Source organism: Mobula birostris, chromosome 13, assembly GCF_030028105.1.
Source record: "Mobula birostris isolate sMobBir1 chromosome 13, sMobBir1.hap1, whole genome shotgun sequence".
Taxonomy (NCBI): domain Eukaryota; kingdom Metazoa; phylum Chordata; class Chondrichthyes; order Myliobatiformes; family Myliobatidae; genus Mobula; species Mobula birostris.
In genome coordinates, this window is record NC_092382.1 from 86,075,265 (window position 1) to 86,102,156 (window position 26,892).

At 48.1% G+C, this 26,892-nt stretch overlaps 1 non-coding gene and 1 pseudogene across 1 annotated transcript; both read left to right on the forward strand.

Annotated features, from left to right (window-relative positions):
- Positions 1 to 2,340: 2,340 nt before the first annotated feature.
- Positions 2,341 to 8,599, forward strand: LOC140208032 (modulator of apoptosis 1-like; annotated as a pseudogene).
- A 15,080-nt stretch (positions 8,600 to 23,679) lies between these two features.
- trnas-uga (transfer RNA serine (anticodon UGA)) lies at positions 23,680 to 23,761 on the forward strand. The gene has a single exon. It is a non-coding gene; the product is annotated as a tRNA-Ser (tRNA).
- The last annotated feature ends 3,131 nt before the right edge of the window (positions 23,762 to 26,892 follow it).

Here is a 26,892-nt window from a genome sequence, read left to right on the forward strand (position 1 = left end):
GGCATGGCCTCAGGCCATTTCAATCCAGCCTTTTGGTATACTTTGGCTGGGTTGTCTTTAAACACTCCATTCACACTTCCCACTATTCCCGATGATTGTGGTTGGTCGGGCACATGTTACTTCCAGGAGAATCCCGGAGTTTACTCTGATGCGTTAGTTATTTCCCCGTAACGGCGTTTCTCTGTCATTATTAAACTTACAAAGGAATTCCAAACTGGGGAGTAGTTAGAATTCTCCTTCCTTACAAATGTATCCACTGGCCTAACCTCATCTTTCCGTGTGGGAAAGGCCTCGGTCAGTTTAGAAAACGTCCAATATTACTATCAGATATTTATATCCGCCACTTTCTGGCATGTGTACAAACTTTATCCGCAGATACATAAATGGTGCCTCTGGGATGGGCAAATGATCAAATTTACCAGGGACTTCCCCCAATTATTTCTTGGCCAAATTGCACAAGTTTGAATGAGTTGTTCCTCCGCTACTGGCCGCCTTGGAGCAAAGCGGTGCTATTCGTATTTGATATGTCACTCCTCCTTATCCTACATTTCTTGGACCATGTACCCGTCTAACAAGGGCACAGAGGAGACTACGGGGGACAAACGGAGCGGCCGCCAGGGTAAGATCATAATTCCCCGGCATCACGAGGGCAGAGTTTTCGTTTTCCAAACTGCCGTTCCTCTACACTGGTCGCCTACTGTACAGGCAGTAAGAAAACTATGGTAAGGATCCATGTGTAGACTGTTGTAACGTCATTGAAACGGCTACAGCCTCTTCGGCAAGGGCGGAAAATTCAGCATCCCATCTGCCGTAGTGTTACCTTGTTCCGCGCGGTCGGATTTACCCGCCTGGGCTTCACACTTTATCGCAACAATCTCCTGGGGTAAGTAATAGCCTGTAGCAAATTGTTAAGAAATTGAGCACGCTGTTTAGGTTTACCAGTGGAATTAATAACTCCCCAATGCTGCCACAGGGTACAGAAATCATCTTCTATCATAAAACCATAAAGTGAATCGGTATAGGTATTCACCGTTCTACCCTCAGCTAAAGCGCTGATGTACGTGAACGGAGGAAACCCACTTCCAATACCTCATGAGGAGTCACCACAGTATACCCAGCCAGCGTACGAAATCATTACGTTCACACGGTGATCCATCCGAAAAACGGATCAGATCTGGGTTACCTAAAGGGGTCAGGACGAGGAGAGCTCCGGGCTCAACCACGTAGTTCATTGTCACTGTGAATGGGAATAACTGTGGCCGGATTAAGGACGGGAGCACTTTTAGAAACTAAATTTCGCTTTACTAACATGAACCCGGTGTGTATCGGGTGTCTAGGGAGGGGTAGCACCTCTGGTGGGGCGGGGGGGGGGCTGCCGTGCTCTTTCTCAGGGCAGCTCGTCCACCTTTGGTCCCCACCTGGCGCTCAGCTCTCACCTGTGGCTCCAAGTAGCTGTTACACGCGCAGCGGCCGGACCCCGGTAAACCGTCTCGGCAGACGGGCCAAACCAGGTGAGGGTAGCCGACGGGTCCTCGACCCTCGGTGAGGTAGAGGATTTGTTTGTCTTAGCGAGTGAAGTCTGGCCCTGGCGGATTGAGCGGAGGAGACCGATTAATGGTTGAACGGTCAAGAAGACGGACCAGCAGGCGTCGTGGAGCGCTGAGAGCACGACCAACGCTTAGACGTCCTGGTCACCCACAGAAAGAAGTGGTGTCCTCTTTAAAACCAGCCGGCAGAAGGCAAAGGCAAACCACTGTGTAACCTGCCACGTACATGATTTCCCAATATGTCAGAGCGGCATGGAGGGATATCGTCCGCCAACTGCGACCTCCTCCGACGACGTTAGTCCATCTGCCACTTGACTGTCCATTCTCTTGATCTGTCCAGGGTGGTCTGCAAACTTTCTGCTTCCTCTAGACTACCTACCATTCAACCAATATTTGGATTGTCCGCAAATTTGGCCACAAAGCCACCAATTTCATTACCCTGATTCATTGACATATGATGTGAAAGGATGCGGCCCTGATTCAGACCAGTCACCATCAGCTGACCAGAAAAAAAAAAGTCCCCAGATTAGTTTCGCTTTTTCGATCTCTCCTCGCCTGTCCCTTCATTTATTATCAAACCGTGCAGACTTTATACAGCCTCGGGATTCGTCCCCATACAGGCAGCCACGAAGCAAAGAAACACAGTAACACTCATTAAAACAAAAGAGGAAAGTCAAACACCCGGTGTGCAGAGAGAGAGAAACATATCGTACGAAAATAAAATCACGAAAACAGTGTTCACAATTAAAAATCACAAAGTCAGTGATCACTGCAGCCGTACAGGAAATCCACTATGTGTAGGCCACAGCCTCAGGCCAGCACCGAGACGTGCAAAGCCCGCGGAGAAGCAAGCACAGCCGGAGAATCCCTCGCCTGCGACTCCGACAACGCGCCATTTCGATCTGTCCAGTTTCATAAATCGTCAAAACCTTGTGTCATTCCTCGCTGTCTGTTACTTCGATACGGCCTTGGGCTCGGGTTTCGTCGCTTCGATTCGGTCAGTACCTGACACGGACATCGTCTGTATTTCCACTCGTAAGCATGACATAGAGTGTGTTTACAAGTTTGCTGATATGTCGAAAGGAGGTGAGAGGGCCGGTTGCGATGCCGAAATTCGGACTTGCGTGCTGATAGATAGAAAAAGTAAATGAGAAGTCTGTACATGGCAGTTAATGATGGAAAATGTGAGGGAAGAGGAATCAAGTAGAGAAGATTACAGGTAAGTGAAATCCAAAGGGATTGAGATGTTCTTGCGTGTGAGATATAGAATAGTTAGTTTGACGGTGCATCAAGCAGTGAGGGCAGTAAATGGCACAATTATATTTGTTTATATACTTATATGTTTATTTATATATTTACTACAACAGGGCTGGTTGGAGTTCGGAAATGCAACTGTGCAGAGTATCAGCACACCCACACCTCAACGACTATTTTAGGTTCTGAATCCCTTATTTAAGAGAGAATACGTTCACGTTGACAGTCTAGAAGATATTACCTCAGCGGCCTTCTATATATTGGCGAGACCCGACGCAAACTGGGAAATCGCTTCACTGAACACCTACGCTCTGTCCGCCAGAGAAAGCAGGATCTCCCAGTGGCCACACATTTTAATTCCACATCCCATTCCCATTCTGATATGTCTATCCACGGCCTCCTCTACTGTAAAGATGAAGCCAGACTCAGGTTGGAGGAACAACACCTTATATTCCGTCTGAGTTGCCTCCAATCTGATGGCATGAACATTGACTTCTCTAACTTCCGTTAATGCCCCACCTCCCCCTCGTACCCCATCCGTTGTTTAATTTTTTATTAGTTTTTTTTACTATGAAACATTATGTTTCAATACTATGCAACAAAACTAGTACAAACTTATCCTGTTATTCACATTTTTACATACAATATTCAAGAATGTTATCTCCAGCCAAAGAGCCAAATTAACAATTACAGCTTTTAATTTCACTATCCAAGTCCACACACATCCAAAGCTTTAAAAAAAAACAAAGCCCCAATAAACCTGATATCTAGAAAAGGTGTTGTCCTATCACAAACTAAATATCTCCAGCCCTTTATATTCTCCTGACATTTCCACTTGCTCGCATCCATGTTCTAGATATAGAGGGAGCGGGGGGCGGGGGGGGGCATATATAAACAGGATTAAGGGAATCTTGCAAACCCGTTGGAATTCTTTGAGGAAATAAGAAGCAGGATGGACACATGAGAATCTGTGGATGCTGTGCACTTCGATTTTCAGAAGATATTTGACAGGATTCCGCACATGAATCTGCCCAATGTATTCCATGAGAAATACTGGTAAACGTAGAGTGTCGGCTGATTGACGTAAGGAAAGTGTGGGAACAAAGAGATGACTCCCCGCTTGCCTACCGGTGACTGGGAGTGTTCCACAGGGGTGTGTTGGGACAGGCTTCTTGTTTACGATGATGAAATCGATGGCTCTGTAGCCAAGACTGCGGACTACACGAAGACAGGTGGAGGAGCAGCTGGTGTTGCGGAAGGAGGGAGGCTGCAGAAGGACATAGACAGATAAGGAGAATGGACAAAGTGATGGCATGAACCAGCTGGCCCTCGAAAGTTATCCGACGTGTCAACTCTTAATTGAATGGTGCTGTAACACTCCGATTGGATGGAAGACAGGACCTAAGTTGGACCGAACAGGAAATGCTACAGAGTGAGTAATTCCGTCTCCACCTCCAACGGGACACCGCCACTAAGCACATCTTTCCCTCCCCCGCCCCCCGCGCTTTCTGCTTTCCACAGGGATCGCTCCCTACGCGATTCCCTTGTCCATTCGTGTCCCCCCCGCCCACTATCCCTTCCCACCAATCTCCCTCCCGACACTTATCCGTGTAAGCGGAGCATTTGCTACACATGCCATTAAACTTCCTCTCTCATCACCATTCAGGGCCCCAGACAGTCCTTCCTGGAGAGGCGACACTTCCCCTGTGAGTTGGCTGGGGTGATATACTGCGTCTGTTGCTCCCGATGTGGCCTTCTATATATTGGCGAGACCTGACGCAGACTGGGAGATCGTTTCGCTGAACACCTACGTTCTGTCCGCCAGAGAAAGCAGGATCTCCCAGTGGCCACACATTTTAATTCCACTTCCCATTTCCATTCTGATATGTCTAGCTACGGCCTCCTCTACTGTAACGATGAAGCCACACTCAGATTGGAGGAACAACACCTTATATTCCGTCTGGGTCGCCTCCAACCTGATGGCATGAACATCGATTTCTCTAACTTCTGTCAATGCCCCACCTCCCCTTCGTACCCTATCCGTTATTTAATTTTTTACTAATTATAATATATATATTTTTCTCACTTTCTCTCTGCATTGCATGTATTGAATTAATTGCCAATGTTCATGTCCATGCCTTTCTCTTCCTTCACTGAACTCATTAAACGATTGAGTCTGCGAAAGATATCGGTCTCTGTTTCCTGAGGAGACTGAGGTCCTTTAACATCTGCTGGATGATGCCGAGGATGTTCTACGAGTCTGTGGTGGCCAGTGCTATCATGTTTGCTGTTGTGTGCTGGGGCAGCAGGCTGAGGGTAGCGGACACCAACAGAATCAACAAACTCATTCGTAAGGCCAGTGATGTTGTGGCGATGGAACTGGACTCTCTCACGGTGGTGTCTGAAAAGAGGATGCTGTCCAAGTTGCATGCCATCTTGGTCAATGTCTCCCATCCACTACATAATGGACTGGCTGGGCACAGGAGTACATTCAGCCAGAGACTCATTCCACCGAGATGCAACACAGAGCATCATAGGAAGTCATTCCTGCCTGTGGCCATCAAACTTTACCACTCCTTCCTTGGAGGGTCAGACACCCTGAGCCAATAGGCTGGTCTTGGACTTATCTCCTGGCATAATTTACATATTACTATTTAAATATTTATGGTGACACTGCAACGAAAACCAATTTCCCCCGGGATCAATAAAGTATGACTATGACTATGACTATGAAACAGAGGCGACACTGCAGGACCACGTTGCAGAAACAAGAGATATTCATAGCAGATTGAAAGAAAATTCAGTGAGTTGGGAGAACAGAGGGTAATAGCTCAGTTTGCCGGAGAGCCAAGGATTATTGATGCAATAGGTGTCATAATGGAGGGGGTGGGGGAGGGCGCTTGGAGGCGGACCCAAATGCAAGCCGCAGACACTGAACGACCAGGGACAGGATTAGGATGCAGGACCCGGGCTAGGACATGGACAAGAAACAGGGAACCCGGACAAGGAACTATGAACTAGGAGCCTGTGCTTGGACTCCGAGCCAGACACTGGACAAGGACTCAGAACCTGGGTCTTGACTCGGGCTCGGACTCCAAAACTAGGCAAGGACCTGACATGGCTACCGAACTAGACGTGTCTCGGGTCTCGAGGCTACAGGCTGGGATTTTCAGGCTTGGGCTTGGAGACAGTCCGGGGGCTTGAGGCTGGAGAACAGGCGAAGACGTGGCGAGGCTTGGGATCTTCGTGGCCAAGCGATGCTTGGGATCTTCGAGGACAGGTGAGGCTTGGGATATTCGAGGCCACTCCTGGGCAGGACACGGGACTCCATCCCATGGAGGCAAGGACAGGGAGGGACAGACCCAACCGCAGGGTAACGACAAACAGCCTGGCTTATCCGACGGTGGCAAGGGACAGGAAGGGACAGAACGACCCAGCCATTTATGGACCTAGAAACGCAGACACTGTCGTCTACTCCCGTCAACCTGGGTCCCTCCAGATTGAATACCCCACCCCACTCCCACCACCCCAACCGCCCGAGTCGTTCTTAGTCCTGGAGGGCCTCATCGGTCGCCGGGTAGCTCCCATAGAAGGGTGGGGGGGGGGGGGGGGTGCTTTCATGGTCCGGTCCGTAATCCGCATTCCGGTTCACAGTCCGGTCTACGGACTCCGGACTCCGGGTCTTCCGGCTCTTCTTTGTTTCGGTTGGACTTAATCATAAACACCTGATCCTCATGTAGGAGGCTTCTTCTTTGTTATGTTAAAATTAAAAATGGCTTCTTTGTTATGTTAATCTCTTAAACTGAGCACATGTGAATTAAAATGACTTCTATGTTATGTTAAATTCTGAGAAAGTCTCTTGCTAGCAATTTGCTTGGGTTATAACAGATAGAAGGTGTACTATCAGCCAATGGGTGCCCATGTTATTCTTTCTTGGGGTGATAATGCTGTCTCATATGACTGAGAACCAGGAGGTTTTGGCGGGGAGACGGAGGAGAGACCGGGAGGACGACGGACGTGCGGGGAAAGCTCCGGTCGATCACTCCTGGTGGTCCCGAGCTGCGAGTTGACAGGGTCAGAGTGGTCCCGAAGAGGTCCCCGAGCTCCAACGTGTGCACGAAGAAACTGAACTTTGATAAGTCTGGCGCCTTTTCCATTACTTTTTGTGTATTGAACTTCTATTAATCTCATAGACTTAGTAATATCTATAAAGTGTAACTGGTAAAACATACATTGTGTGCAGGCTGATGATTGATGTTTGAAGCTGAATCAGGTGGCAGTTGTACAGCAACCGACGTAACCGGGAGACAATGTGGGCGGCGGATGGGGTTTCCCCGACATAAAATAACTGAACGTTACATTTGTGGGGGCAAACGTCTGGGATGTGGATTTTCGATAAAGTTGTAATAGTCGCCGCGTTAAGTAGTGCGAAGACCGATGGAGACAAGATTCTCCAAGCTGGTGTGAGTTAGAGGAGGTACCGGTGAATCATGCGTGCGTGCTAAGTGGGGTGGATTTACGCAGTTCGGGAAATGTACTAGTGCGGGGGTTGAGTTTGATCAAAGGTGCAGGGCAGGTAGAACTGGTAGCTGGAAGGTGCGGTAAAGAAGTGGAATCCAGCTGGGTGTTGGTTCGCACGAGTGCTGACGTCATGACGTTGGAACTGCCAGCGACGGTAAGTGTCCCGGGGGAGGCGGGGCCATGGGGTCTCCACACCCTCCCGGAGGAAGAAAGTGAGGAGACACCGGAATAGGAGCTAGATGAGACCCCAGGGGAGGTGCCAGTAGCCAGTGGTGGAGGGTTAGAGTGGGAAGGCTTGGCCAGGCCCCTTCCCCCAGCTAGGGGTGAGACCTCCGAGTTAGCGGACGCCATTTCCTCCCTGGTGAGAAGGGCCGAGGGGCCCCGCCTGAAGCTGAGAATTTTCTCAGGAGCCACGCTTACCCCGGAAGGGGAGGACGACTACGAGGTATGGAATAAGAATACGCCCCAGTTGTTAGAGGCGTGGTCAGGCTCGGATGAGGAAAAGAGACGGCGATTGGTGGAAAGTTTGAGGGGTTGGGCGGCCGGTGTAGTCCGCTGCCTGAAGGCGGAACGGCCCTCGGCTTCCCTGTCGGAGTATCAGGAAGCCTTGGAGGGAGCGTTTGGAATATCGGGAGATCCCTGGGATCTTTAGCGGAGTTTCACCACATGGGGCAGCGTACAGGGGAAAAGCTCTGAGAAAACATTTTTCGGCTGGGGAGAATGCTTACTGGGTTGCGGCGCCGAGGGGTAGCGAAGGCGGACGAAGTGGCGAGGTTGAGGATGAGTCAGATATTTAGTGGTTCCCTGGAGGAGGACAAGGTGGCTTGGAGACTCCGGCAGTCCTATAAAAGGAGCCCCTTCCATCATTCGGGCATCTGATTAGAGAGGTGCGGGAGGAAGAGAGCGCTTTGGGGCGGAAAAAGGGCTCGGACCACCGGGGACGGTCCTCAGCGGTTTAGGCGTTGGTAGCTGGGTTGAGAACCGAGAAACCCCCGCTTGAGGGAATGGACAAGGAGAGTACCCCCTTGGGGACGGCCGCACCGTGGGTTAGGAGTGGGGGGCGTATCGGGAGGAGAGGGGCGGCGGGAAGCGTGTGCTATAACTATGGGGAAGAGGGGCATTTCCGGCGGGAATGTGAGTGGCCGGGGGTGTGCTACAGCTGTGGGGAAGTGGGGCACTTTCGGAGTGATTGTGAGAGACGAGATATCCCGCGGAGGGAGAGCCCCCGGGCCACTAAGAAGGGAGAAGTGTCGAGAAACTTCGGACAGGCTCAGTGAGGGAACGGACTGGAGTCTCAGGGGGAACACGTTCCCAGAAATCAGCCATGGGACCCCCGACAGAACAAGCCCGTATTCCGGATGGACTTGTGCGACCCCATTCCAGCCTGTCCCTACGGATAGAGGGAATCTTTGCAAAAGCCATCCTTGACACAGGATCGCTTTTTACCTTATTACACCAGTCGTTCTACAACAAATATCTGAAGCATTTGCCAGTAACTCCGTTTAATGCTCTGGAGGTTTGGGGCATAAGTGACGGTGATTACCGGTACGATGGGTACCTGTCAGTGAGATCGGAATTCTCGGAGGGCGATGTGGGAGAGTCGGAAACCCTTGAGACGCTGGTGTTGGTTTGTCTGGACCCGGTGGAAACCGGTGGCGCTGCCCTACTAGTGGGGACTAACTCCCCTCTTGTGCGACGGCTCCTGGGAGCCTATAAGGAGAAGGCGGTGGAGAACTTTCTGGAGAACCTCTCCGTACACCCAATGTTTCGAGCGGTAGACGAAGGAGTGGATGACCCCCAGGGGCTGGATCCTGAGTGCAAACGAGGGATGGTGTGGTGTACTCAGGCGAGGCCTAAGGTGATACGACCAAGGGAGGTGACACTAGTGATGGGGACCACCAGATTTCCCGGAGTACCCGCGGGCGAGGCCCCAGAAGACCTTGAAGGGGAGTCCCGGTTCCCGGCTGGGGCGCTGGTGAGACCTGAATTGCAGAGGGCCTCGATTGTACAGGCACGCCGGATGGGGGTGATGGCAAGGAACATAACGGAGAGGAAGATCACCTTTAAGCGCGGGATGCCCCTTGCGCACTTGTTCCCGGTGACGGTGATGTCCAGCGCCCCCGTGAGGCCCACTGGAGGAAAACTATTGAAGAACGGGGGGCGGCTGACCGAGGAGGCCTTTAATTTTGAAAACTCCCCTGTACCGCCGGCGTATAAGAGCAGGCTGGTGGAGAAGATGCTGAAGTTAGGGGATGTCTTTTCTCAGGGCGAATTTGATGTAGGGTTTTCCAAGAGCACTCGGCACACCATTCGGGTAATAAATGACACCCCGTTTAGGGAGAGGTCGCGGCGGTTGGCCCCAGCAGATGTGGAAGATGTGCGGCAGCACTTGCGGCAGTTGAAAGATGCAGGGATTATTGCGGAGTCCCGAAGCCCCGATGCGTCCCCCATAGTGGTGGCAAGGAAGAAAAATGGGAAGGTATGCATGTGCCTGGACTACAGGACCCTGAACTGCCGCACTGTTCCCGACCAATATACAGTCCCGACGGTTCAAAACGCGTTGGCCTGTTTGAGTGATGCCCAGTGGTTTGGTGTATTGGATTTGCCGAGTGGGTATTACAGATTCCGATGAGTGGGGCCGATAAAGAGAAGACCGCCTTTATCTGCCCCTGGGATTCTACCAGTTCCAAAGAATGTCCCAAGGCATATCGGGGGCCCCAGCCACCTTCCAGCGGCTCATGGAGAGGACGGTGGGGGATATGAACCTGCTCGAGGTGTTGGTGTATCTGGACGACCTCATAGTGTTTGGATCTACGTTGGAGGAACATGAGGAGCGGCTGCTGAAGGTGTTGAGTCGGCTGAAGGAGGAAGGGTTAAAACTGTCCCTGGATAAATGTCAGTTCTGTAAGCCGTCGGTAGGCTATGTTGGACACATAATTTCGCGAAATAGAGTGGCTACTGATCCAGCTAAGGTAGACGCAGTGACCACCTGGCCGAGACCCCAGAAGGTGAGCGCCTTACGCTCGTTTTTGGGGTTTTGCGGATATTACCGGCGGTTCGTGAAAGGATATGCGAAAATGAGTCACCCATTGAACCAGCTGCTGTGTGGCTATCCACCTGTGGGGAGGAAGAGGAAGGGAGACCAACGGCCGGAGGTAGGATATTTGAACCCGGGTGAGCCTTTTGGATCGAGGTGGGATGCTCAATGCGAAGAGACGTTCTAATCTCTGAAAAATGGCGCTGACACAGGCCCCGGTGTTGGCTTTTGCAGATCTCCGGAAGCCGTATGTTCTACACACTGATGCCAGTCGAGACGGTCTGGGGGCTGTCCTGTATCAGGAACAGGGAAACGGATTGAGGCCGGTGGCGTTTGTCAGCTGAAGCTTGTCGCCGTCTGTGAGAAACCATCCCTCTCACAAGTTGGAGTTCCTGGCAATGAAATGGGCGGCGGTGGACAAGTTGAGCGACTATCTATACGGGGCCAAGTTTGTGGTGAGAACGGACAATAACCCTCTCACTTATATCCTGACATAGACAAAACTGGACGCTACTGGGCATCGGTGGTTGGCTGCCTTGTCTGTTTATGAGTTCAGCCTGAAGTACCGGACGGGGAGTCGGAACATCGATGCAGATGCTTTATCTCGTCGGGCACGGACGAGGAGTGGGAGAACGTCCCTGCCCCGGGAGTGAAGGCCGTCTGTCAAGTTGGGAGCTACGCTGAAACAGGAGGCCTGCTGAGGCCGAATCGGGCAGTGGACCAATTGGGGACTGATGATGACGCTCTACCCACTGTTTACTATAACTTGACTGCTCTGAGGAACAGGCAGCTGCCGGAGTTGAGCCCCCAGGAAGTGGGGGTGGCTCAACGTGATGACCCGACCATTGGCACTATCTGGTACGCGGTTAGACAGGGGGGGGGGGGGTATGGGGCAGGTGGAGAAGGCGAAGCACGCCTCAGTGCCCCTACTACTGAAGGAGTGGCCTCGGTTGAAGCTGAAGAACCAAATCTTGTACCGGGTCACGTAGCCCCCAGACCACCCCGGCGATGGCAGTTGGTCATGCCGCAGAAGTATCGGAAGACCGTGCTCCAGGCACTACATGATGATTCCGGGCATTTGGGGGTAGAAAAGACCTATGGATTACTCAAGGACCGGTTTTACTGGCCCCGGATGAGGGGGGAGGTTGAAGAATACTGTAAGACCTGTAGTCGCTGCATCCGGAGGAAGACCCCGCCTGCGCAGGAGCACCCTTTGTCCCACTTGCAGAGTGCGGGACCCATGGACCTGGTGTGTATGAATTTCCTGTCTATTGAGCCAGACACCAGCAACACAGCCAAAGTCTTGGTCATCACGGATCACTACACTAGATATGCGCAGGCTTTTCCTACTAAGGACCAGAAAGCGACTACAGTGGCGAAGGTGTTATGGGAGATGTACTTCGTCCATTATGGACTCTCCCGGCGGATCCATGGTGATCAGGGACGGGACTTCGAGAGCAGGCTTATCGGTGAACTACTGGGTATGCTTGGGGTCGAGAAATCCAGGACCACACCCTATCACCCGCAGGGTGATCCTCAGCCCGAGAGGTTTAACCGGACCCTGCTGGACATGCCCGGCACTTTGGAGATTGGACAGAAGAGTAAGTGGAGTCAGCACATCGGCCATTTGGTTCACTGTTACAATTGTACTTACAATGATGCTACGGGGTACTCGCCTTATTATCTGATGTTCGGGCGGGAAGCGAAGTTGCCCATTGACCTGTGTTTTGGGACTGAAGCGTGTGAATGACATTCGAAGCCCGATTCTGAAGTATGTGCCCGATATGAGCAGAGAGTTGAAAAGGGCGTACGAGTTGGCTGAGGCGGCGTCCACCAAGCAGAATCAGAGGAATAAGAAGAGGTATGATCAGAAAGTCAAGTTCGCCCAACTATTGCCGGGAGACCGGGTCCTTATCCGGAATTTAGGACTACCTGGTAGGCACAATTTGACGGATCGTTGGGCGGTCACCCCCAATGTGGTAGAGAGCCAGATGCCGAATCTCCCTGTTTACCGGGTGAGACCCGATGATGGGAAGGGGCCTGTCAATGTACTCCATCGGAACCACTTGTTGCCTCTGGGTCGAGAGGCGCAGGTAGACCAAGTGCCCGAATGGGAGTTTACGCCTAGTATGAGGACTCTGCGAGGGCGCAGGGCGAGGGAAGAGCCCGCTGCGAAAGAGATGGGGGCCGGTCCCCACCCCAAAAAGGGATACGTCATCGGAAAATGACGATTCGGACGTGTGGCACCTGTTTCCGTTCGCTGATTCCCCGGTACCGGAAGAAGAGGCTCCTGGCCCTTCCCCCATTGAGGTAGATGAGAGGATGGAGGTTGTTGAGGAGCCTCCTGAAAGACAGCCGGCTTTGCGGGGAGAGAGGGTGGAACCAGAACCCAAGGCAGAGGGCTCACAGGTGCCGAGGTGTCCCAGTGAGCGTGAAGGTGAGGGTCCTACAGGTAGGCCCGGGTGTCACCTGTGGTGTCTGAGCCAGAAGAGTCAGCAGAGGAGGTACAAAGGTCTCAGAGAAGTAGGCACCACCCCACCCCCGCCCCGGAGAGGTTGACTTATATAGCGCCGGGAGAACAGGGTGTGATCTCTACTGCCCTGGGAAGTTATATTACTGCTATATGCACATAGGTTGGGTTTTGTGTTTTGCAAGGAGCAAAGGTGAACTTTGTTAATGTCATTTGGTGGGGGGAGAGTGTGAGCGGTTTCTTCTTTTATGTTACTGCGTATGTTAATCAAAATGGCTTCTTTGTTATTTTAATCTTCTATGTTACTGCATATCTTAATTAAAATGGTTTCTTTGTTATGTTAAATGCTGATAAAGTCTCTAGCTAGCACTTTGTTAGGGTTATATTATAGATAACAGAGTAAACGAACCAATGGGTTTCCATGTTATTCTTTCTTGGGGTGATATGTTCTGTCATATGGCTGGGAACCAGGGGATTTTGGCAGTGAGTTGGAGATGAGACCGGGAGGACGACGGACGTGCGGGGAAAGCTCCGGTCGATCACTCCGGGTGGTCCCGAGCTGCGAGTCGAAGGGGTCAGAGTGGTCCCGAAGAGGTCCCCGGGCTCCAACGTGTGCACGAAGAAACTGAACTTTGATAAGTCTGGCGCCTTTTCCATTCCTTTTTTTGTATTGAACTTCTATTAATCTCATAGACTTAGTAATATCTATAAAGTGTCATTGGTAAAACATACATTGTGTGCAGGCTGATGATTGATGTTTGAAGCTGCATCAGGTGGCAACCGATGTAACCGGGAGACAAGGTGGGCGGCGGACAGGGTTACGAGCCAATATAGCTGAGCGTTACACAGAGTTACTAGGACGTCCCATCACTGAGCAGATATGGTCTTCCCATTCTGTTTCACTTAGTCTATCACGCAAAAGGTTCATTGCTTACAGGAAGTCACAGAACTCACAGAGAACGGAACCCTGACAGAGCATTCGCCGCTCTTCCTCAGCCTGGTGATAGGGAAAGGCTCCCAGTCCCAGGGAGTGTTGTGGGAAATCCTTTGTGGAAATGAGGAATGGATCGGCAAAGTTGGACAAAATGATGAAAGATGTTCTGGAGCTCAGTATGCAAAAGCAACACACTGAACTGAAAAGCACATCAAAACATTGTAGACTTAACAATGTTATAGATCATAGAACAGTGCAACACAGCAACAGTATATTCGGACCAAAATATTGTACTAGGTCAAATAAATTAGTAGCCAAATGCCCATTAAATGAATTCCTTGTGTGTACATCATGTCTATATCCCTCCATTTTCCATTCATGACTTCTAAGCGTTTCTTAAAAGTCCCTGCTATATCTGCCTCTAGCAGCACCCCAGACACGCATTCCAGCCCCTATGTCAACGAACTTGTCTCTCACATCTCCTTTCAGTTTATCCCTTCTCATATTAATTGCATGGCCCCCGGTGTTAGACATTTCAACACTAGGGGAAAAAAAAAGATACGTGTCTCAGTTCTATCTACGCCTCTCTTAATCTTATAAACCTCTGTCAGATCTACCCTCTGCCTCCGCCGCTCCTGAGAAAACACCTCAAGTTTGCCCGACCACTCATAATAGCACGTGCCCTCTAATACAGTCCACGTCCTGATAACTCTCTTCCGCACCCTCTCCAAATCCTTGACATCCTAGAAGCTTTTATACCCTTTACAACTGTGTACTAGACTTGCAGTGTCTGGTCTGACACACCAAATCATTTTAATTCGAATAGCCAGAAACTGTTTGATAAACATGTTCTATAGGAAGTCTTGTTAGTAAAAGCAAATTTTGGAATTGCTCCCCGAATGTTAAATTCAATCTCCATATTTAACTATCCACTAATGCCTGAATGCCCATTTACCCCAGAAATGTAAGCGTCCCATATCAAGAATGGAATGGTACAACTTTCATTCTCAACCCAGATTACACATGGCCAGTCTGGAATCTGTCTTTTTGCCAACATCAGTTCCATGGAAAATAAAGAAATACAAACCAAAAACAGACAGGACAGTGAAATCCATTCTTGTTTTATTCTTCCTATGGATCCTTCTGCAAGTAACTGCTAAACTTAAACTAACCAGGTAATTCCCACAATAAAAAGCTTTCACACATTTTTCAAAGAACCAAGGGAGAGATAAAAAAAAATCTGCTGAGTGGGGGCCCTGAGAAGTTAACGCAAATTTACGCACATCTCTTTCTCTGAAATGAACGCAGTGTGGCCACACTTTAAACACCTGATACATGCAAATTATTTACACTTTAAATCATTTCAGAAACTCTCCTGTTCCTTACAGTTAAACTGTTACTAAAATATTCAGTTACAATCTGACAAAACATGAGTAAATTTGTTGCTCAAAGCATTTAAAATAAAGAAATATTGAAGTTATTTATCATGCAGAAGTAAATGGCATTCAATAAGTTTGAGCATGAAATTGTCAGATTAAACAATATTCCAACATATTCTGACCCTTCTCTAACTCCAATCTCTGATTTCTGCCAGGATTTAAATTACATGAACAGTTTTCTGTCTACTGTTCTACATTACCACAGCTGAAACAGAAAAGTTGACCGTTGTACTACCCCTGACAACAGCTCCCCTGATCAGATGAAGGCGTACTCCAGCGCTGTGTTACTTCCCTTCTACAATATATTTGCTGGCTGACCCACATCTCCCCACACAATATCCCGTTTATCTTCTTGAAGGGAAAACACTTTTAGCTGCCTCTGGTGTATTAGTAAAGTAAAATTCTAGAACACCAGAGGGAGGTGATAGGTAGGTAAGGCGACAGAGAGGATGAAAGAGGAATGGGGAATGGGGAACAGTTCCTCCGTCTCCGCTGCATCTGCTCTGAGGATGAGGCTTTCCGTTCCAGGACATCTCAAATGTCCTCTTTCATTAAGGATCGTGGTTTCCCTTCTACCGTCTCAATGATGCCCTCACCCTCATATCCTCCATTTCCCGCACTTCGGCTCTCACCCTATCCTCCCGCAACCACAACAGAGACAGAGTTCCCCTTGTCCTTACCTACCACCCCACCAGCCTCTGGATCCAGCACATTATCCTCCGCAACTTCCGCCACATTCATCAGGACCCCACCACTAAGCACATCTTTCCCTCTCCACCCCTCTCCGCTTTCCGCAGGGATCGGTCCCTCCGTGACTCCCTTATCCGCACGTCCGTCCTCACTGATCTCCCACCTGGCACTTATCCCTATAAGCGTTAGTGCTACACCTGTCCCTACACCTCATCTCTTGCAAACATTCAGGGCCCCAAACAGTCCTTCCAGGTGAGACAACACTTCACTTGTGAGTCTGTTGTGGTCATCTATTGCATGTGGTGCTCCCGGTGCGGCCTCCTCTACATCGGTGAAACCCGACGCAGATTGGGGGACCGCTTCATCGAGCACCTCTGCTCCGTCCGCCACAACAGACAGGATCTCCCGGTAGCCACCCACTTCAACTCTGCTTCCCATTCCCATTCAGATATGTCCATACATGGCCTCCTCTACTGCCATGATGAGGCTAACAGGTTGGAGGAGCAACACCTCATATACCGTCTAGGTAGTCTCCAGCCCCTTGGTATGGACATAGAATTCTCTAACTTCCGGTAATTCCCTCCCCCTCACTTCCTCTATCCCTATATCACTCTAGCCCCTCCCCCAGCTCTCTCATTGTTCCGCCTCCTTCTTCTACCACCCATTGTTTTCAGGGCTATGATGTCAATGTTTCCCCTCCCCCATCCTTTGTCTTTCAAATTACTGGTCTTTCAACTGAAGCTACAAGCATTCTTCAAATCCTTCCCCATCTTTCATTCTTCAGTCGTGACGAAGGGTTCCGGCCCGAAACGTCGACTCATGATTTCTAACTGATGCTACCCGACCTGATGAGTTCACTTCACATGTGATATACTGTGTCCGGTGCTCTAGATATGGCCTTCTATATATTGGCAAGACCCGAAGCAGACTGGGAGACAATTTCGCTGAACATCTACGCTCTGTCCGCCAGAGAAGGCAAGATCTCCCAGTGGCCACACATTATAATTCCACATCCCATTCCCATTCAGATATGTCTATCCACGGCCTCCTCTACTATAAAGATGAAACCACACTCAGGTTGGAGGAACAACACCTTATATTCTGTCTGGGTAGCCTCCAACCTAATGGCATGAACACTGATTTCTCAAAATTCCACTAATTCCCCACCTCCCCCTCGTACCCCATCTGTTACTTATTTATATACACACATTCTTTTTCTCTCACTCCTTTTCTCCCTCTGTCTCTCTGACTATACCCCTTGCCCATCCTCTGGATTTCCCCCCTCCCCCTTGTCTTTCCCCCCGGACCTCCTGTCCCATGATCCTCTCATATCCCTTTTGCCAATCACCTGTCCAGCTCTTGGCTCCATCCCTCCCCCTCCTGCCTTCTCCTATCATTTTGGATCTCCCCGCTCCCCTTCCCACTTTCAAATCTCTTACTAGCTCTTCCTTCAGTTAGTCCTGACTTAGGGTCTCGGCCCGAAACGTCGACTGTATCTCTTCCTAGAGATGCTGCCTGGCCTGCTGCGTTCACCAGCAACTTTGATGTGTGACGTTTTTTATCTTGTTCAGTAATGCCTGGATATGCTTTGGGATGCCAGCATGACCCACAACAATGGAGTCTTTTTATCCATTTGTCAGTGTTACGCCTGAAAACTATGATGCTACACAGCGTCAATGTAGTGGAGGGATGGATTCGTAATTTTGCTGATGACACAAAGTTTGGAGGTGTTGTGGATAGCGTGGAGGGCTGTCAGAGGTTACAGCAAGACATTGAGTGGAAGCAAAACTGGGCTGAGAAGTTCAACGCAGATAAGTATGAATTAGTTCATTTTGGTAGGTCAAATATGATGGCAGAATATAGCATTAATGGTAAAACTATTGGCAATGCCGATGATCAGGCGGATCTTGGTGTCCGAATCCAGAGGACACTCAAAGCAGTTGCACAGGTTGACTCTGTGGTTAAGAAGGTACACGGTGTATTGGCCTTCATTAATCGTGGAATTGAATTTAGGAGCCGAAAGGTAATGTTGCAGCTATATAGGACCCCGGTCAGGCCCCACTTGGAGTACTGTGCTCAGTCCTGGTTGCCTCACTACAGGAAGGATGTGGAAACCATACAAAGGGTGCAGAGGAGATTTACAAGGATGTTGCCTGGATTGGAGAGCATGCTCTATGAGAATAGGTTTAGTGAACTCGGCCTTTTCTCCTTGGAGCGATGGAGGAGAGGTTACAGCGGGACTTTGATAGGATGCAAAACTTGGCTGTGAAGTGACAGATGGAGTTCAAGCTGGAGGATGAGAGGTGACCTGATAGGGGTGTACAAGATGATGAGAGGCATTGATTTTGTAGATAGTCAGAGGCTTTTCCAAGGGCTGAAATGGCTACCACCAAAGGACACAGGTTTAAGGTGCTGGGGAGTAAGTACAGAGGAGATGTCAGGGGTAAGTTTTTCACGTAGTAATTTCTAAGGTAGGGGCATGTTCGGCACAACGTTGAGAGCCGAAGGGCTTTTATTGGGCGGTAGGTTTTCTATGGTTTCTAATGTCCAAACTCCAATACCAACCGGCTGTGTGCACCCTCCAATACCAACAGGCTGTGTGCACCCTCCAATACCAACCGGCTGCACGGTCACCCTCCAACACCAACAGGCTGTGTGCACCCTCCAATACCAACCGGCTGTGTGCACCCTCCAATACCAACAGGCTGTGTGCACCCTCCAATACCAACCGGCTGTGTGCACCCTCCAATACCAACAGGCTGTGTGCACCCTCCAATACCAACCAGCTGTGCCGTCGCCCACCGATACCGACCCGCAGTGTACAGCGTCCCATACCGACCTGCTGTGCAATCACCGCTGAATCCCAGTCGGCTGTGCAGTACGTATGAATGTAAATCACTGGAATTTGGAATTCTTGTTGAAACAACTACAACTAAAACATCTGTGTTGATCTGAAAGTAATGGTGCTACTACTAGAATGCAGCTTCGATACACCAAATACTTTTTCATTTGTGAATGGAATTACCGTGCTACAGGATCTCTTAAAACAGATTGGCCACTGTGTAAGCAGTTGGCTCCAGGGCATTAAAGAATGGCATTTAAGCCACTTGGAGACCCGAAGATATTTTTTGCCTCCTCCTCATGTAAAACTGGGGCTTTTGAAACATTGTGAAAGAAATGAACAAAGATGTTGTGGGATTTCGATACTTGAAACAGATATTTCTCATGACAACTGCTACCAAGATTAAGGAAAGTATTTGTGTTGGTTCACAGATCAAACAGGTCATCAATGACAGGCGATTCAAGGAACCTCTTGCGGGACCGGGGGTGCGGGTGGATATTCGCATGGAAAACATTTCAGAAGGTTGTTGATTTTTTTTTTTTTTTTGGCAACTACAGGGCACAAACTACGTGTAGCCGATCACAAAGTCCAACGTATCACAAAAAGACTCATTTTCTGCATTCCCATTTGGACTTTTTCCCTACAAATCTGGGCGCTGTCAGTGACAAGCAAAGCGAAAGGTTTCACCAACACATTATAGTCATGGAGAAATGGTATCAGGGCAACTGGATACCAATTATTGTTGAACACTTAAACGAGAAGCAGATATGGATTGCAAACGAAAATCATCAACACGGCATTTTTGTCTCAATTGAATTACTGCAAAGCGTCAGCACCATATATATTAATGACTTGGATGAGGAACTAAAATGCAGCATCTCCAAGTTTGCGGATGACACGAAGCTGGGCGGCAGTGTTAGCTGTGAGGAGGATGCTAAGAGGATGCAGGGTGACTTGGATAGGTTAGGTGAGTGGGCAAATTCATGGCAGATGCAAGTTAATATGGATAAATGTGAAGTTATCCACTTTGGTGGCAAAAACAGGAAAACAGATTATTATCTGAATGGTAGCCGATTATGAAAAGGGGAGGTGCAACGAGACCTGGGTGTCATTATACACCAGTCATTGAAAGTGGGCATGCAGGTACAGCAGGCGGTGTAAAAGGCGAATGGTATGCTGGCATTTATAGCAAGAGGATTCGAGTACAGGAGCAGGGAGGTACTACTGCAGTTGTACAAGGCCTTGGTGAGATCACACCTGGAGTATTGTGTGCAGTTTTGGTCCGCTAATCTGAGGAAAGACATCTTTGCCATAGAGGGAGTACAAAGAAGGTTCACCAGATTGATTCCTGGGATGGCAGGACTTTCATATGATGAAAGACTGGATGAACTAGGCTTATACTCGTTGGAAATTAGAAGATTGAGGGGGGATCTGATTGAAACGTATAAAATCCTAAAGGGATTGGACAGGCTAGATACAGGAAGATTGTTCCCGATGTTGGGGAAGTCCAGAACGAGGGGTCACAATTTGAGGATAAAGGGGAAGCCTTTTAGGACCGAGGTTAGGAAAAACTTTTTCACACAGAGAGTGGTGAATCTGTGGAATTATCTGCCACAGAAAACAGTTGAGGCCAGTTCATTGGCTATATTTAAGAGGGAGTTAGATATGGCCCTTGTGGCTAAAGGGATCAGAGGGTATGGAGGGAAGGCTGGTACAGGGTTCTGAGTTGGATGATTAGCCATGATCATACTGAATGGTGGTGCAGGCTCGAAGGGCTGAATGGCCTACTCCTGCACCTATTTTCTATGTTTCTATTATGCAATTAAATGCATTATATACAATAAAACGCAAACAACAGGAATTTGCAGATGCTGGAAATTCAAGCAACACATATCAAAGTTACTGGTGAACGCAGCAGGTCAGGCAGCATCTCTAGGAAGAGGTACAGTCGACGTTTCAGGCCGAGACCCTTCGTCAGTCCTGAAACGTCGACTGTACCTCTTCCTAGGGATGCTGCCTGGCCTGCTGCGTTCACCAGCAACTTTGATGTGTGTTGCATATACAATAAAAGTTAAGTTCTTGTTTCTCCAAATGTGCACGTGATGCCAGTAATCTAAAATCATATTTCTATTCAGCCTCAAGGCTTCAATGATAATCACAGAACAAATGTGGGGAAGCAATATTTTTAACCTATATTGCTGTCCAGTCTTATTCAAAGCATTTCAGTAATTTATTTAATGAAGTGTTGTCGCGTTTTGCTGTGAAATTTCCTCATTCAGTTCCATTCCCAGTAGATGGGGAAATGCTCCATGTACACGCGAGAGGAGGTGGCTAATGGTGTACTGGCATCAGCACTGAACTGCAAGGCAAATGCTATCGTGTTCGAATCTAGCCGGCTCCTTGCACGCTCTCCTTGCATGCTGGGTTGAGTGACAAGCTAGCAACTCGGCCTCTTAAAAAAAACTGTCAAATACTGCAAAAAACACATGAATGCCACGCGATGTGTAACAAGCAGCGTACCTTATTAAGGAGCTCCAGCGCCCTTTTCTCACTGTTACCATCAGGTAGGAGGTACAGAAGCCTAAATGCACACGTGATTCAGGAAGCGTCATCTCCTCTGTCATCTGATTCCTAAATGGACACTGAATCTTTGTACACGACCTCAAAATTGACAGTATTTTTGTTTTTTGCACATTTAGAAAAAATCTATTCAATATATTATACTGACTTTGTAATACTTGTTTATTTATTATTATTATTTATTTTTTCCCTGCTAGATTATGTATTGCATTGAAATGCGGCAGGGAAATTAACACATTTCACGTCACACATCAGTGATTATAAACCTGATTTTGATTCTAACAAGTCATGAAAATGAACAGCAACTAGCAAAATTAAATTTTGTGAGATTGATCTGAGGAAGCAGCTGTGTCTCCCACCCACGGGTAGGATAGGGCACCGTCACTCACTGAGGGGCTGGAGAAGTGTTGCAATACACAAACCCAATGTGCGGTGGGCAGAAATTGGATTGCGGTGCTGGACAGATTTGTGTGTGGGGGGGGGGGGGAGTCACTGGAGCTCAATAAATAAACAAATAAATAAGGAAATAAGTAAATGAGTATAATTTTACAATTCAGAGCTTGAGACAATTAAATCACGTTACCTCGACTCCTGGCATTTGTGCAGCCCGGGTCCCAGTCGCTGGATTCCTTCATATTGTATGTGGCAGCGAACCAGGTCAAGGGGGAATGAGGCAACCGTGGCCAAAAATGGAAAGTAAAGTTAGCATAAAGGCAAAAGTGAGGGCTCATAATACAGCAAGCATTAGTGGGAAGCTGGAGGTTTGAGACACTTTCAAAAACCAATGGAAAAAAAAAATAAAAATTGATAGAAAATAATAGAGATGAAAATACCAATTTTTCAGACATATGAAAAAAAACGGGAGGCGAGAGTGGATATCAGAAAGCTGGAAAATGAGGCGGGAGAAGTAGTAATGGGCGAAAAATAAAAGATGGGCTAACTGAATGAATATTTTGCGTCAGTCTGCGCTGTGGAAGATAACAGCATAATGGCACCAATAAACGTGTGGGAGAGGACATAAGTGAGAGTAGATGTTAAGACAACGGAGAAGGTGCTGGTGAAGCTAATAGTACTGAAGATAGATGTCACCTGGACCTGACGACTACACCCCAGGGTTCTGAAGAGGTAGCTGAAGAGATTCTGGAGGCATTAGTAGTACTCCTTCAAGTATCACTACATTCCGGAATGGTTCCGGATGACTGGAAAATTGCAATTGTCACTGCACTATGAAAGAAGGGAGGGAAGCTAAAGAATGGAAATAATATGCTGGGTAGCCTGACTTCAACCTGTTCCAAGATTCAAGGGACTGTTGAGGAGAATGGGCGAAGATTTGTCAATAGATCATCGTGTAGTACGGTGATGCTCCTTGGAAAAAAGATAACAAACGTCTCTATGTGAGAATAGTTTTCCGAAACCAGAGGTGCAAGGAGACCTTGTGCAGTATTCTCTACTTGCCTACTTCTAGGCTTAGTCATAGGTAAAGGAATTGTAACATGCAATTTTAACATTCAGTTCAAGAGTAGAATATAAAAGCAACAATGCAATGTTGACAGATATAAGACGTTGGTCAGAAGACACTCGGAGGGTCCAGAGGAGGCTCGCGGGAATGACACCGGGAACGCATGGGTTATCGTGTTCAAACGAGGGGAGTTTGGTAATCCGTGCCTGTGCTCACTGCAGGGGCATCTCACTGAAATCTATCGAATATTGAAATCCCTATTTAAAGTAGTACGGGGGGTGTTTCCTATAGTGGGGCAGTCTAGGATTAGAGAGTGGAGCCTCAGAATAGAAAGATAATAGTTTAGAACAGGGATGAGGCAGAATAAATTTATCCAAAGGGTGGTGAATCTGAGGAATTAGATGTCACAGGCGGCTATGGAAGGCAAGTCATTTGGTGTATTTGAAGCAGTGGTTGATAATTTCTTGTTTGTTAAGGACGTCAATGTCCATGCCCAGTAGAATGGGGTTGAGGGGATCATAAATCAGCGCTGCTACAATGGCGAAACAGACTGGATGGGACGAATTCCTGTTGCTTTTCCTTTGTTTTATGGACCTATGCATCTTATATTATTATTCTATATGTGTAACACAATACAGCTGCCATAGAACAAAAAAAGACATATATCCGTCATTATAACCCTGATTCTAATCCTGATCTTTATCCCCAGCAGTGGAAATCTCCTTCATTGACGATACTGACGCCAATGTTATCCCTCTACACTCACGTTCTGACCTACCTGTCTTGAAACAAATTCCCACATTGTCCAATCACACTATTTGTATTGGAATGATGATTTATCATTCCCATCACTGACAATAAATCACTTCTGTTGCAATACTACGGTAAGTGATTAACATTGATGGAGCTGCGATGGCCGAGTGGTTAAGGCGTTGGACTTGAAATCCAATGGGGATTCCCCGCGCAGGTTCGAGCCCTGCTCGCAGCGCTCACTCTACAGGCACGAGGGACCAGAACTCCACCTGCCTGTCAATAACTCCCTGGCTGCTGTCTGAACGCTACATTCTCTGCCAAACCCAGGCGGCAAATGTTAAGATTCTTACACTCTTCAATACTCTTGCATTCTCAGTGCCAAGAGTTCATTTTCACTCCGACTCTGATCAATCTCGGTGAGGAATCTTAAACAACCCTTTCTCGCGGAGTTTACTTAGCGACGACATTGTTATTTTGCAACCGAGTATCTAACAATAGATTTCGGGTAGAAACAGAGCGATTGATGTCGGCGAGTTCTACAGCTGTATGGATACAGAGCGCCCCACTTCGTTCACCAACCTACTTCCTTCAGCTAGACTGGGGACGATTTATCGCACTGAGCAGAATTCCTGCATCCAAATCAGCAGTAACTCTGGAATTTTAAGAATTAATGGCACAATTTAAAGTTAATTGTCTTTATAATTGAAGAAACTGGGAGAAGTAACATCAATAACTCTAACGTAGCGCCGTCTCTCGCTCCCTCTGTTGGAAGATCATGTGTAAACGCATGAAGTATTTCCCTCCTCCGTCCGAACGGTGACAATACTTACGAGACCTCCAGCTTCCGAGTTTAAATGAAGGGACGGAAAGAGCCATTTCGTTTTCTCGCTGGGGTGAAATACTCTGATGGTCAAGAAAACACTATGAGGAAAACGATGGCCCAAAGTGAACATGAAATTGGTAAATCGCTGTGTAACTCTCTCTCTTCCACTGCCTTTCAAACTCCCCCGTTTATCTCTCTTGACCTGTCCACGATGTGATTCTCTCCCCTGCTTCACTTCCATGTCTCACTCTTTCTGTATCTCTCTCTGTAACATACACAAACTCACACACATTCTTTCTCCCCCTATCTCTTCTCTCTCTCTCTCTCTCTCTCTCTCTCTCTCTCTCTCTCTCTCTCTCTCTCTCTCCCCCCCCCCTTTCTTCTCTGCACATACTTCTTTCCTCCTCAGTCCCGTACTCTCCTCTCAAGGCTGAAGCAAGCGTTTAGCAATCAATAATCAATGTTTGTGTTCAGTGAAAGGACTGCATATTTGGGGTGGGAAGTTTATAGATATTCCTTTACAACACAGCTGGGGTGGAGTATAGTGTAGGAGACGTGAACTGTTGCGGCAACGTAGGGGCGAACAGGTAACAAGACATGCAGGAGCAGCGATTTTCCAATAAATCTATTCCCGGAACTTTGGTTCAGTTCTCCGTTAAGACACGACCACTATGTGAATTTTATCTAAAACATAATTGAAGTTTGAACCACTAAAATATTTTACTATTTCAATCAGAAATATTGTTCAGCTGAGAATAGGAGGGGGATTGAGATTATGACTCAGTCGCTGAACAGGGCCGACGGGTCCATGAAAGGGAAAAGCTTTCGCAGTTTCATGTCACTGGCTCTACAGACTCCCCATTGCACTCTTGACCAGCGAGCGACCGTACATGCCGTACATAAGCAGGTTGGCTGATTTTCCGTCAATATCACCCTCGTCGGTTGTGACTGGTGGGGTGTAACGACTGTGCACACTCCCGTCATCAGCCAACAACCCACAAACCAACCCTCGTCAAAGACATGCTACATATCTGGCTCCCATTGGTGTGTGCAGATGTCAATCTAATATGTTAACCAATGGCGGAAAACGGTTTCACCCAGGGTTTGTTCTCTCCCACAGACCCTGACTGGCTCTGTTTCCCCAAAGTCCTCTCAATCCTGAGCAAAATCTCAGAATAATGTCCCGTTTTTTAACATTTATATCCATATGCTTCTATCGGAAGCTGGGGGCGTTGTCAGGGCGTAGAAATAAAGGCAGGCGACAGAAGTTTATCTCCTCTCACCTATGGAGAAGGAAGCAGATTTGGTGGAGAAACTTTGACCGGCAAGTGTGGTATGGGGAGTAGGATTGAGAGCAAGTTTGGACCAGCCTGATCTTATTGAATGTCATGGCTGGCTGGAGAGGATTAAAGTCTAGCCCTTCTTCCAGTTGTCTGTGTGTTTAAAGAAAAGGAATACACAGGCATTTCTTGGGCCGGCATGCTAACTCGGTGGATATAATCGGGACCGATGGGAGATCAGTCGTTCCCAATCTATATCATCAGTTTGCCCGAGGAATCATTTCCAAGTCTGAAAATCGCACAAGATTTATATCTAGCTTTTGTTAATGATGCAGAGCTGTATGATTTATGTTTGCGGGCTCTCTGTCTCTTCGAGCCCGCAATGATGCTGCAAGTTTTTCATTGTTCCTGTACCTCATCGTCCCTGGGCACACGGCAATAAACTCGGCTGGACCAGGCAATAGTCACTGAGATTTGAGCAGTGATGAACCCGTCCAGATGAGTCAAGGTGATGCAGTCAAACTGAGTGATTACGACTGGAGTCCAATATGGGAAATATATGGTCACACTCTTCTACAGAGAGACAGCATCACTGAGTGTGTTTAATAGGCGAGTGATTGAGGTGCAGTGAGTCGTGATGAAGATCAAATTATACATTGTATTTATTGTAAGTTAATGTCTGTAAGACCTCACACAGTTATTTCGGGCTTTATTGAGAATGCACCTGCGATTTTTTTTTTTCAAAATCATTTTCTCCTTGTCAAACAAATGTCATATAGAACAAATAAGGAATCGCTGCAGGGATAGTGGACAGCGGGTCAGGTAACATCTCTGGACGATAAGAAATAGAACACAATTCCGATCCACACACTGCCGCTGAACTGAAGGTAGAGAGTTGATGACTGGAGTGGGGAGCTAAGAATGGGGAAGGAGTTGGGAAGGAACTGAAGGGTGCAATTGAGGATGTGTGGTGGTCAGCTCGATGTGTCACTGTTGTTCGTTAATCCTTATTTATGTCGCTAATTTTGATGCAAAGTCGCGTCCTGATCAGGACGTTTCTGCATGGCCCAACATTAGGCGGTGCTGTTGATACTGAGGGAGATTACTCTTGATTACAAGCGTACCTGGTTCAGTTAAAGAAGTGGCGGATGTGTTGTAAATGTTATCCAACGCAGATAAGTATAACGTCGTACACATTGGAAATAAAACTTGCAAAGCACGTGTGCTGTAAATGGCAGGGCATTACGGAGTACAGTAAACACG